Here is a 14,646-nt window from a genome sequence, read left to right on the forward strand (position 1 = left end):
AATATATGAACAAAGGGACGGGGGGCGAGGGAATGGTTATAACAAATATGCAAACAAAAATAATATAATCCATCCAAAGCGATTGACTGAGCTAACCAGCAGAGGGAAACGTAAAAAAACAGGGGGGATTTACATGTCGTTTCAACAAAACCCATGTGTTAGAGGTTTGTAGCAAAGTGATCCACAAATTAAAAAAATATGTAGGGACCTACACGTACATATAACAAATGCAACTTTCGACTGATCACTAATAATCGTAGGGCCCGAAATTGAACAACCCTGTTTATTAAGACACAGCAATCTATGGACCAGGTGAATGGCCGACCACATGTACAAGGCCCCCTCTAAGGGTTAAAGAGCGCACGCCAATAACACCAATAATAAGAGATGACCAACCGAGCGCGAGGTTGCAGATACGAGAAGGTCAACCTAGACAAGTGAGCTTTATTTTGATACGCCGTAGTATACAAGAATAAAATATTTGTGGATCACTAAATATTGCTCCCCAACACGGACAAAAATTAAAATGAAATTAGAATTGACTTGAGCCAAACATTTTAATAAAGAAGATTTTCTTTACTGATCCCGAATAAAGATTACAATTTGTAAGCGCCATTTAATCACGACAATAAAATTCAAAATTTGATAAAATCAAATCAATGCAAATAATGATGTTTACTAATAAAATCAAGTTAATACGCATACCCCTTATTTCTTTCCTTTACTATATAAACTAATACCAACTGGTTTCAAAGATGGTGTAACTACTTTTTCATATAACAATCAATATCCAATAACACAATGCATCAATAGAACGCCTTCAAATATAATATAGACAAAAATATCATAATTCTTTCCAAATATGCAGGTACTTAAGCAATCAATATGCCGAAGAAACATAAAATACCGGGACTATTTATGAACATAGCAGTAAGACAGAATACAGAATGGACAATTCATATAATATGACAAATACTTGTCATGTTTCTTAAAATCTTACGCATTATTATTATTATAATATATTTTTTGTTTAATTTTCATCCAAAAACTCCCCAGAAAAGACAGGTTAATCGTATGCGCGACCGGCTCCCCCAACCCTAACTCTTCATTTTTTATGATATTTTATATAAGAGGGGGAGGTAGGGAGAATCCAGGCTCTGACCAGAAAAAAAGGTTTCCTCCACCCCCTGCTTTCCGAGTATTTACTATCATCAATGTTTCTATAGATAAAATAACTGTGCCAAACAGAACAAAAACAACACGAAAAACGGGTAATGTTCATGACTGTGATCGAATTATAAATCGATGTACAAAAACGATGTCCTACAAAAATATTCAATTATTTTTTTTTTTTTTTTTTTTTTTTACAGAATAAATGACATAAAGACCATCTCCTCATTTTCTGCAAATAAAACCCAGAATTTGTCGAACCTGCATGCATCGCTTTGTTACTAAAACCCGCAAAAAATTTCATGATATCTTCAGCTTAAATTCAAACCAAATTTAACAAAAACAACAAACAAAGTACCAAAAAGAAAAAGATGTAACATTGGGAATGTTTATAAATGAAAACATGCAGTTAAAAAATCAAGCCGGTTTCATTCAACCGTATTGTTCCTAAATGATTAAATGTACCAACAGAAGCATACTAGCAAAATTGAGTTTATACACACACACTGAAAAGAGTTTGTTATCTAATATACCATAGATTACAGAAGCGGCGTGACTGTTTGGTGCAGCAGTACATTTATGGCAGGGGTTCAGCAGTATGATTCACCATTGTGACCCTGAAACAGATTAAACTTGACGGCCAGAATAGTTAAAAAAACAACAAAGTTAATGTAATGGAAGGGTGGGAGGGAATTTTTGTAAACGATCTGTCCTCTACGGATTTTCGATAAGAATGTACTTGTCACTGCACTAAATTTGCCCATGAAAATCCCGTGGGATTAAAACTTTTCAACTAGTATTTGAACTGATACGGACTAAAATACAATACAGGTGCGGATTAGCAGTGAGGCTTATGTTAGACAGGACGATACCCACCAAAATTAAAACAATTTATTTCATAAGAGAACATAAATTTACTTTAAATTTTTTGGTGGTGTTAGGGTATTATATATATATAACAGTCAAACCCGGCTGCAGAACCTCCCTTGGGGACTGAAAATGCCCGTATTTTTTGAAAACAATATATTTTCTCCCAAAACAAGTGACGTGTGACCAAGTAAGCAGGTTATATTTTTGGAGGCTTTCTACAGTACGGGTCTGGCTGCATAAGGGAGTTCATCGGTTCAAGACAAAAGTGAATGTAAACCCAAATAATATAGCAAAAAAAAAACAAACTTATGTGGAAAGGCCGTGACTTTATTGTAAATTTTCAAATGAAAATTATGGCATATTGTAAAAAATATAGCATGGTATATATGAAAAGATGAGAAAAATGAAAGACAAAACTCCAGCTAAATGCCTGGAAGCAACATAGCCCGCGCGAAGGGGCAGAAAAACTATGAAAATAAGCGCAGACAACCAACCTAATAGGAAAAATTTTAGGTTCTAGTACTTCGCACTAATGAGAAACGAGGCAAAGATGCTCTCAACCGATCACTATGATTAAAATGATAACTATAGATTTCAACGAATGTAATGCATTTTAGATTTTAGTACTAAAAGATTTACAATATGCCATACCGAAATGCACTTTTCGTGTATGAGGGCCACTCAACATTTTATGCAAATAAAATTCGCCAAAACGAGGTATGCAGTGAATACACGTTTACTCAATAGGTACAGCAGGTCATTGAAAAACAGTTAAAGGTCTAGAGCTAAAATGCCTTTTGCTATGTACCTTTAATTTTAAGGGTAACAAAATCAGAACTCGCTGCTATTTTACAAATTGTATATCTTAAATTTACAATGCATTCAGGTACATGTACATTAAACCAATATTCGATTACTAAAAGCAAAGGGGCATCATGAAACCTTTTGCTAAGGTTCAGTCAAAAATGTATTACTATTTATTTTGAACGAACATCAGGCGAACGGACGGACGGGCTGACGAATAGGAAACCAATAGCCATAAGACTTTTAATTAGAAGAGTCCACTGCCCCTGACTTGTTACGTCTAAACAGAATATGCTTGAACCGTTCCTGTGACTCTTCTTTGCATTCATATTTTTGAAATTTTTATTCATATCATTATTGTTATTATTTAAATTTTTATATTTAACATTAACATTTTTCTCATAATTGATTCATTCTGTTTTAACACCTATTTTCGATATTTCTTGATTATTTCGTTTTCCATATCAAGCATTTTATTACTTATCTATTACATGCAGGCAGTTAAGTAATGCATGCAACGGACCTAGATAATCGGATTTAATAAATTAACCAGGTACAGAAGTTACCTTTCACACAAAGGTGCCCAAAAGCGCCGATCCCGAAACCCTGGGCCCCGCCGCTCCTAAGCTAAACTAAAGACATTGGGAGAATAGCCGGTTGACGACATTTGTTTTCTGCAGCCCCTTATACCAGAGATTGACCGTGTTAATGCTGGTTTACAATTGCGACGTAATGGATTATTCGCACAAAACGTACAGGCTAGAACTGCGTCTTATTACATACCAATTTTCCATGCAGTCTCTACGAACACTCCAAACCATCTACTGAAATACTGTTGAAAACGGCATGGAACCCATTAATGTAGTCGCTCCTTCTCACGGATCTGTTAAGCTGTAAATAGACTATGCAGCATGCTTTTTATCATTTGAAGCAAGATATTTAAAGTATAATTTTGACAATTGGTAAGGAACAACCAAATGTATATTTCTGTTGATTTTAAATGACATAATAGTTTGTAATTTTTTTTTATTTTTTTTTTTAAATTATGTAGGCTACAAAGCAAAATTCTTTGATTAATCCCAGCGATACTAAATCATGTTACAAAATATTTCCGCAACAATGTACGTTAGAAAAGCATAAACCTCAATACACCTCGGTGAAACCAGTACATGCGTATTGTACATATGATTTAAAATCCCTAAATAATATGACCGAGAATAATGTATAGGGAAATAAACGTACTGCAATTTTGCGCATGTACATGCAAACAAAAAAAACGCTCGACCACACCCATGTTTTACCTGTGAGTGTTTGTCAGCTCACTATGGGCCTGTTAATTTATTTATTTATTTTTTTTATAACTAAAATTCACTTCAGACTGATTCACTCAGTGATTGAATAAAACCAAATAACCAATATCTTGCTGATTGTACGATGAACACGTGTCTCCATTACTTTCCAGAGGACATATTCAAATGCCGTATAAACAGAAAGTTCAGCAATCAAAATTATAAGCGCAGACATCTAAAGAAAATATATAATGTATACTCATCTCAATTGTGAATTCTCAAAACAGTAGAGCTGCAGTTTTCCGTCGTAATCTTCTTTAAATTTTTGTAAACGATCTGTCCTCTACGGATTTCCGATAAAGAATGTACTTGTCACTGCACTAAATTTGCCCATGAAAATCCCGTGGGATTAAAACTTGTCAGACTAGTATTTGAACTGATACGACTATAAATACAAATACAGGTGCGGATTAGCAGTGAGGCGTTATGTTAGACAGGACGATACCCACCAAAATTAAAACAATTTATTTCATAAGAGAACATAAATTTACATATTTTCGGACAATTATTTTGTGTAATAACAATTATTCTTTCCTATTTTTATCACAATTTCGAAGGAAAGACTTCTGTAGGCATGGGAATAATATGCATTCTAGCGACGTGTTTTATGTGACTGTGTTGTTACGTACGTAATACAGCAATATGTTTTTCAAAAAGGTTCAACAACATTACAGATGTAACATGTTTAGACGAAAAAATTAATAAAATAGGGTTTCATTTAAAGAAGGGTAGAACTTAAGCTGGACTTTGAAATTCAGAATATACCAGGTATTTTTAGCTGGACTATTTTTACGAAGAATACGTACAGCTATTGCACGCGCCCATTCGTCGGCGTCCCGATATGGTGAAGTTTTGTATGTAAGCTGTTTTTCTCAGTAACCACTTGTGGGAATGGATTGAAACTTCACACAATTATTCACTGTGATAAACCGATTTGCAGTGCATAGGTTCCATAACTCTGCTTTGCAATAAAAAAAAATATGCCCCTATTTCGGCTTAGCAATTTTTGGTTAAGATTTCGTATGTAAGCTGGTATCTTAGTACCTATTAATGGGAATGGATTGAAACTTCACTCCACTGTCTAATGTGATGATCTGACATCCACTGCCACTGCACAGATTCCATAACTCCCTTTTTTTTAACAAAATTATGCCCCTTTTTTCGACTTTTATCTTTATTCAGTTAACTTTCATTTCGATGAGTGACAAGGCTGTTGAATAGTTTCGGCGTTGCTGTCCTCCGACAGCTCTTGGAGTCTCCTTTCTTTAGGAATACACTGTATGACATCTTGTCAGCTTTGGAGAAAAAATTAACTTTAAAAAATTCAAAATGGCCGCCAACTGCCATTGAAAGGAATAGTGAGGAACGATTTAGTGGGGTTTACTCAAGTTTATTTTGCTATAGTTTGTTCATTTGGTTGAGTTTACACAATACCTGATGGATTTTCGCTCTCAAATTAACTCTCGGGTTTCTGTAGATTTATAGATATCCACAATAACTGACATAAAATCCATATGCTAGCGTGTTTTTCATATTTTATTTCAGGTTATGGCTTAATAACTGATATATTGCAATATCATTTTTGAAAAATAATATAGATCTGAAATAAAACTATTGAAATGACACAGATAAAATGTCGTACACAGCTTTTACAACCACAACAACAGCAGCAACTTTTTAGATATACAACTTAATAAAAATAGAACGGGAATATATAATGTTGAAGCTAAAATTGCAAATATATTTACATGTGTCCAACCTGTGCTGTTGTCACATAAATAAGATGCCTGAAATATATGTTAAAAAAAGATGTAAATCTTAATTTTAATCTAATCTATTTAAAGTTTTTTTGTAAAGATATACGAAAAGTAACTAGCAGTGTATTTCTAATTGATGAACAAGCTTATTTGAAGTGCACCGAAAGAAGTGAATTGTGTGCATATTGTGTTGTACTTATAATTCAAAAGCTAACTTAGACCATACTTTCAATTCATAACTTTTTTTTCAGTTTTATCAAAGAATAACAGTTCTATTCCACCCGTTACTCGTGCTTTGAAGCAGCAACTTTTTGACATTAATTGTAATCCACAAGGCCACAATAAAAGAAGATCATAATACCATCAAAAATAATTGCAAAAATGCTCTCTTGAAAGAGCTTTATCATTTTCCTTTCATTAAAAAGTATCCATGAGACATCTTTTGCTACGAGTGCCTGTAAAATGTGGTGTTCACAAGTTTAAGATAGAGTACACACATTGAAAAAGTGTCATGGGATGGTAGGATAAAGATGCCGCCTTGTCCTTCTGTCCGTTTGTCCGACCGTCCTTCCCGACTTTTTCTGGAACTTCAGTGTTCAAGGGATTTGACGCAGACTTACAATGTACTACTTTTAAGTGATCTTGCTCATATTATTAGGAAATGAATGTACTTTGCCTGGTTTAGGAGTTATCGCCCTTTGAAATTTTACGAAAAATCTGTATAGTGTGCAATACCGGTATAAGCCTACCCAGATTTACAAATAAGTATCACTATAATTATATGAAATGAACTTAGATATAGTGTCAGGACATGAATGAAAATGCCAAATTTCAGAGTTATGGCCCTTGAAATTTTACAGACTGGTGTATATTTTGTGTAATACTGATATTAGCCGGTTAACTCCTCCTATAGTTTTTAACGGATCTGGTCAAAATGTATACAAATGTATCACTTTGAAGTTACCGTGTGCCTATTAAAGAACATAAATGTTTCATGCCTGATTCAAGAGTTATGCCCCTTTGAAATTTTACAAAATTCTGCATATTGTGCAATAGTAATATAAGCCTTGTCCAGATAATTTTTTCCCCAGTATTCAAGGAAACTGGCCTAAACCAACAGAAATGCGTCATTATATGAAGTGAATTTGGGCATATTATCAGCGCGTTAGAGTACCTTTCCTGATTTAAGAGATATGACCTTTGAAATTTTACAGAATGCTGTATTTGCCCAATACCGATATAAGCATTGAATAAGATATGAGCCATGCCATGAGAAAACCAACATAGTGGCTTTGCGACCAGCATGAATCCAGACCAGCCTGCGCATCCGCGCAGTCTGGTCAGGATCCATGCTGTTCGCTAACAGTTTCTCCAATCCCAATAGGCTTTAAAAGCGAACAGCATGGAGCCTGACCAGACTGCGCGCGGATGCGCAGGCTGGTCTGGATCCATGCTGGTCGCATACCCACTATGTTGGTTTTCTCATGGCGCGGCTCATATAAAACAATAATGAAAGTATTTGTAGACATATAATTTGCTGACAAAACGCCACGATATGGGCGGACATGGTCACTCTGACATCGTCATAAGCTATAAATACATGTTTTCCTCACGTGCTTATAATTTTAAATATATAAAATTATTAAGGGGACGCATATTGCTACATTCACAGTTCATACAGCAATGCGGAAGGGGTGCATATTCAAGAAATCGATGGTGGGAAAATAAAAAACATATTCCTAAACTGATATAATACTGATGGACACCTGTAATATTCAGTATTTTGTGGATAAGGATGTGGTACTATGAATGTAATAGGAAAACAGAGGTCTTTGTGAAAGTACATTCAACACAAAATATTAAGCTTTTGTATAAGGAAAATACAGGTTTTTTACAATAACAGTATTCCAAATAATGTTGAAGGGATGAGATTTTCTTTCTAACACACCAGGTTTGCTTAAACATGTAAAAATTTAACGCCACGTCTGTTCGTCTCGGGATGGACGCCATATTTCTCATTGATAAAAAATGTAAACAAAAAAGTCAGGTGGGATTAGCATTGCAAGGGCATAACATGACATTCTACACAATGAATACCTTAGAACAGATATCTAAGATGCTACACAGGTCAGGCGGGTTAAATGCATAATGTCGATCACTTGAAATTCATCTTGAAAAGGTAGTTAATTTTAGTTTGTTTACATGGTTTTTAATTTTCCCACGACTTCTCGGCGATTCACTGCAAATGTATTACTGCGCCGGACGAAAGGTAACTCTAATAAACAACGGGAGACAACTTAGGTGTCAGCACGTGTACGATTTTTAAAAAAACATGTCGATGATTATAATTTCTTATCAAATAATGAATCCTATTCAGATATTCGTCTTTAATATTAGAAAATTATTAATTTCTGTGGACATTTGTCAAATAATATTACTTACAGTGGACTACTTTGCGCATCAAACTGGTTTCCGCTTCAGTTGTGAGGCACTTCCGTTATACTTTTTGACAACAATAACAAAACACAAAATGAATCAATAAAGTCACTTATAAACCGACTGCTACTTAAATCAGTGTAAGTAAAATTGCTGTTACAATATTATACATGTTCGTTACGATATGAGATAAAGTTTATCTTGAACTGCATAATCCATTAATTACGTTTAGATGATACTGCATTTACAACTTATTTGACCCCGTTTTTTTACGTGAATGACAGCATTCTCGTGCAACTCGTGCAAACAGAGTTATGAAAAGTATGGTGGAGAATTCAAGGACAAATTATAATTGACATTAAAGTGAGGATAACTGTATATTCGTCCAGTTTTGATCATTGACATTCCTACTGTTTATTAGTAACTTTTGTGAACAAGATTAGAATGTTGCTTTTGCACATATACACATTGATTGGACCTCTCAACCAAATTTCATACCTTATTTTAGGGATTTTTAAGACAATACATTTTCAAAAGTTTGTTGAATGTGTTTTGATATTTAAGTGCATTGTAGTTCATGAATACCAAGTTAAAAATTAATAATGGCAACATTTCTAGGCCTTTATTGTAAGCCACTAGACTTCTGTAACGATAAATGTTTAATGTATTAAGGGGAATATACTCTTTTAGTTTTGTAATGTGGCATTCCTTGACCACCGTATCTTTTCTTATGCACTACTTTGTAAACAAACTAAATAATTTGTTTTAGCTCACATATGCGAAATGAAAAGCAAGACAGTGAACTTATTTCACATTCTTTCTTTAAATTAGAATCTGTAGGACATTGATAAATGTTTAGACAAAGTGAAGCACTATTATTTTCGCACCAAAAAATCTTAATTGTTGACTTTGAATGTACACAAGAAGTCTTGCGTAATTCAACAATAACTTTCTTGTTTCAGTTTTTCTCATTTTTATTTTAGTGAGCAATCCTTTGTGTACTTATAACAGTTGAAACAGTATTCATTTCATTTACCAAAACCTTGTACTTTTTTGCAGGTAAATTTTATAATACCCCACCCACTTTTTTCTAATTTCAAAGTATACGTCCCCTTAAAAGTTGACCAGCTACCGGTGAAATACCGGAAGTATTTCATTGAATCTGATCCACGGTGACCAATTTTGGTCATGTGATAATGATTCATTAATCGGAGATCAATCTATTTTTGTGCAGATAAATCTCTATAAAAAAGGAGAGGGGAGCTGGTGCGTTTTTCATGTATGTGCCGTCGGCAGAGGTGTGAGCGGAGAAAACATCAGACATAGTAAGGTATCATTCCTATACTGTTTACAAATCGATCTTATATTTACATGTGCCCTTCTAATAACTAAATTTTATGAAAGAAAAATACACAAACGAGTTGTAAACATGTTTAATGATCACGTCCGCATTCTGATTCATTGCAGTATAATGATTAACACTATCAGGTTTAAGAACAAAAGCTATTACATAAATAATCAGCTGCACTAAGTATCATATCTTCACAAAGAAATTCAAAGCAAGTGGCGTAAAGATTTTATCTAGCGATGATTTGTGGGAATGTAAACATTGTGCTAAAATAACTCGTTCGTCTGTGTGTTAATTAAGTATATCTATATTCTTTCCATGTGATAGGGAGCAGAAAGTGTAGACAGATTACAGACAAAAAAGTACAGAAATGTAGAAATAACGCCCAGTTGGTCTGACACGAGTAGTTCAGTCACTAAAAGGTGAACTTCTCTACGAAATCATAACGAAAGTGAAGTTTGAAAAAAAGAAGACTTTTTTTGCCAGTTGGTACCGGGTAGTAGTGAAATGATATCTAAGCCATATAAGGTACTGTACCCATAATGAAAACCGGCTATTTCCGTTTTTTCCGTATGCTTGAACTTTCTGTAAATTAAGCTGAATGGTACCGCAATCGCATACGGAGATTGTGTATTCGGAAATTGCCGGCCACTACCTTAATAACACTTTCTTAACAAGGTAAGAAATTTACCCATCTTGTATACTGTGCATGAGAGTTTTGAAGCGGTGCTGGAATCATCTTGTTCCATCTGAAATAGTTTTCCCCATCATTATTTCGAACTTAAAGCGATTATAATAATGAGTTTTCAAAATGATTTGCTAATGTCACATAATTCAAAATGAACTGCTAATGTCACTATTCGAAATGACTTGCTCATGCCACTTTAGATAAAGTACACTATTCAAAATGAACTGCTAATGTCACAATTCGAAATGATTTGCTGATGCCACTTTAGATAAAGTACACTATTCAAAATGAACTGCTCATGCCACTATTCGAAATGATTTGCTAATGTCACTTTAGATAAAGTACACAATTCAAAATGAACTGCTAATGTCACTATTCGAAATGATTTGCTAATGCCACTTTAGATAAAGTACACAATTCAAAATGAACTGCTAATGTCACTATTCGAAATGATTTGCTAATGCCACTTTAGATAAAGTACACAATTCAAAATGAACTGCTAATGTCACTATTCGAAATGATTTGCTAATGCCACTTTAGATAAAATATACTATTCAAAATGAACTGCTAATGCCACTTTAAAATTAGTACATTTACACTATTCAAAATGAACTGCCCGTGCCACTTTAAATAAAGAACACTATCATAAATGAACTAATGCCACTTTAAATGAAGAACACTGTCATAAATGAACTTATGCCACTTTAAATGAAGAACACTGTCATAAATGAATTAATGCCACTTTAAATAAAGAACACTATCATAAATGAACTAATGCCACTTTAAATAAAGAACACTGTCATAAATGAACTAATGCCACTTTAGATAAAGCACACTCTTGAAAATGAACTGCTAATCACTACTCAGAACGAACTGCCCAAGACGAAGTACGTAGGTTAGAGTTCTTTATTTCTTTCGGCGGACTTGTAATACCTTCTTATTTGAAAAATATATCTGATGTGTTTTTGTTTGTTTATGTCACATAGACAAACAAAGGCGACTTTCTAGCTTAAATCGTGGAGGAAGACGCCTTAGTCGCCCGACCGTATATATATATATATATATATATATATATATATATATATATATATATATATATATATATATATATATATATATATATATATATATATATATATATATTATTTCAGGCAATGACGAACATAACCACCGGGCCTCTGCTAGGGAGCTGGATATCTTAAAATTAAATACATACACGTCTTAATTCTTACAAATAGGAATATAGTGGTGACTAATTGCAAACATAATCACACTACTACTTTACATTCATAAACTGGCATACTTGTTTCTATCAATTTTTCAGGAAACGTGAAAAACAATGTTCGCGCTGCAACATGTTAAGAGTACCATATGTGTCTTATCGACTTGTGGTGGGTTATGAATAGAATTTCAGAACCCTGTGTTTCAACAAATACTGACATTACGTTTCAAAAACCTGAATATGATTCATATAATTTTTGTCAATAATTTCTGTAATTTTTACTCGAAAAAATACGTGCAAGTATGACAAGTTTTTTACCAACTAGATCTATTGGCTATATAATTCTGCGGAAAGATACATACAGCGGACTACTATATAGCGGACTACTCTCTTGCATCTGATTCTGCGTCAAATCTGCTATTGAGAAATTAGTGCACAGTTAGCTAAATATATGATTATAACTCACTTGCATTTTCAAAAATTCCGCAGAGCTTAAAAATTCTTATTGTTAGCCATGTAACATCATGATGTTACACGCTTGAAAATTACACACACGTCTAAAATAGATAATATTTCCGTTAGAAAATATTAATAGTAGCTAGGTAACATGATAATATTACATCCCAAAATTCCCACATGTCTAAAAATAGATATCAGGTTTTCCAGTAATCATTTTGCAATCTCTATGTATTTTCGGTATAATAGAATAAGTATATCCACGGTGAGGATGCGTACACCGGATATTGCCATTTAGTGATAAGGTATTTTTCGAAAACGTGTTTATTTTTCGTCAACTAGGTAAGTAAAACACCTATTTACTATTATATTATACTGTTATGGAAGAAAAGAGCATTACTTTTAATAACTAGATTCTGTGTATATGCTCTCACAAGCGTAAAATGAGCCAATCTTATGAAGGAACGCTAAAATTTGTGATAAAATGGCAACTTTATCATCTGATAAATGCAGGTCGGGGACACATTTCTCCCGATATCGTCACTTTTTGTCTTATGATAAAAATTCTGAATCGTATGATTTATTTAGTTACATACAAAGAAAACATGTGCAAAATTTCAGCTTTGTAAATGTTCAAATGACAGAGAAATCGATGATAAATGAGCGTCGTTGGTGTACTGTGTATTGCAAATATATGTACTGTGTATTGACCTGTATCACATTTTACTGTACTGTGTATTGTTTACATTATCGCTGATTTTTTAGAATGAATCTTACAAAATGTACATTATCATTTCCTTTTCAAGGTACAAAACAGTAATTTCTTTAGCCCTGAAGATACGTGATGTTTTACATTGATATTTATAGCGTTTACTCTGTTGTAATTCATGTAATAAGCTCTAAACGTAACTCACAGTCTACACCATACTGTAGTGCAACAGTGGGCAATATTTTTTGTTATTTTGTTATGCTTACCAGTTGTAAATGTATAGATATATTCTATTCTTTCAATGAGCATTGTTTAAGTTGATATTAAATGAATTATCTCAAAAACAGTTAAAGGTATCTTTTAAAATTTTGTATTGGTATGCCACTTAGCTTTACTCTCAATATCTTGCAGAAAGCCCGGTCCTACTAATAAATACTATATTGTGATTTTTTTTCGTTGCAGATTCAACTTGTGTATGTGTGTTTATGACTGGCTCGACGAACGAATTTAAGGACTTTCTATGTCATTTTGTTGAACACCACCCAAATGACGAGAATATATTCGTATGCTAACGACCAAAACCGCAAAAAAGTAAATTACAAGATAGCACCAGACATATGCAGCGAAAAAAAAGCAGAAAAAATACTGTTGATTCAGAAAATATTAACATACATGTTTTAAAAAGGAACCCGATTACAAAAGGGACCAACTTGCAACAGAAAGAAACCTTTGATTTGGGCAAATAGTGAGGAGCCTGTTCACTGACTGTAGTGGAAATGTAGGCTACCTACCACGCCATCTAGCTCAATATTTACACAATGCTACCAGTACAAAAATATAATCTAGAGACACATTCACGGCGGTGTACATGGAACTTTCAATGTTACACAGAGTGCAATTTCCATGGACAGACAAGGTTTTCGGACAGTATTTTTACACAGTCTATGAAAGAATGAGACAAAATAGATGAATGAATAAATAGCCTTTAATCAGTTTGTTTGCCAAGAAACGTTTTCTTTAACTGATTTTATAGTTTCCTATATTTTTTGACGTCGCAAAATCTTTTTATCGACAACTTGGTTAATATGAGGTATAGTGAAGACTGCAAGTTGTTTTGAAGAGCAGGCTTATAACTCTTCCAGTGAAATTACAATTATACAACTGCTTGCATAACAGAGACAGCATTTCTGCCGCTAAATTAAGAGGGAAGAGAAAAGCAAACAGACAAATACTTATTGACATTAAAAGAAGTAGCTAGTAACTGCATAAATGTGATGAGTGTACATTACTTCCACATAAGACTGGGCATTGATACTGAAATAGGTTCTGTTGTGACAGATTTATTTTACCAAACATTATTTGACAAGCAATATTGTAAAAGCCATGGTTTACTTTGATAAAGAACAAATAGTCATGTACATTGAAATATTTATTAAACAAACTTGAAACCTAGACACACTTTCTTTCTAATCCTTTCCACCAACTGTACTTGTAATGTTAGTATATAAATATAGTTATGTATATTGTTGGGAATAAATATGTTTAAACCAAAGATCATTAACATTTTACATTCAACAGTTTGAATACATGAAAAACAAATCGGAATGATCATCAAGTCAGTTCCCGATCGTTTGTTATAATTCGAAGTTGACCTTGACAACAAATATACTATTTTGGTTAACAGGGAAACTGATCACGTAACAATGATAACGAACTGTTTGCATAGAAATGACATATATCTTGCAAATGAAGTGTGCAAAAATAACACATGGCACTGTTTCCTCCTACTTCTAAAACAAATTGCTCATTGCATATGGCACCCATTTTGTTTCGTATG

The 14,646-nt window shown here is 33.6% G+C and overlaps 1 long non-coding RNA gene across 1 annotated transcript; it reads left to right on the forward strand.

Annotated features, from left to right (window-relative positions):
- The first annotated feature begins 11,612 nt into the window (after positions 1 to 11,612).
- On the forward strand, positions 11,613 to 14,263 carry LOC123531442 (uncharacterized). The gene is made up of 2 exons (XR_008370244.1): positions 11,613 to 12,442; positions 13,272 to 14,263. It is a non-coding gene; the product is annotated as an uncharacterized LOC123531442 (long non-coding RNA).
- The last annotated feature ends 383 nt before the right edge of the window (positions 14,264 to 14,646 follow it).

Source organism: Mercenaria mercenaria, chromosome 3, assembly GCF_021730395.1.
Source record: "Mercenaria mercenaria strain notata chromosome 3, MADL_Memer_1, whole genome shotgun sequence".
NCBI lineage: Eukaryota > Metazoa > Mollusca > Bivalvia > Venerida > Veneridae > Mercenaria > Mercenaria mercenaria.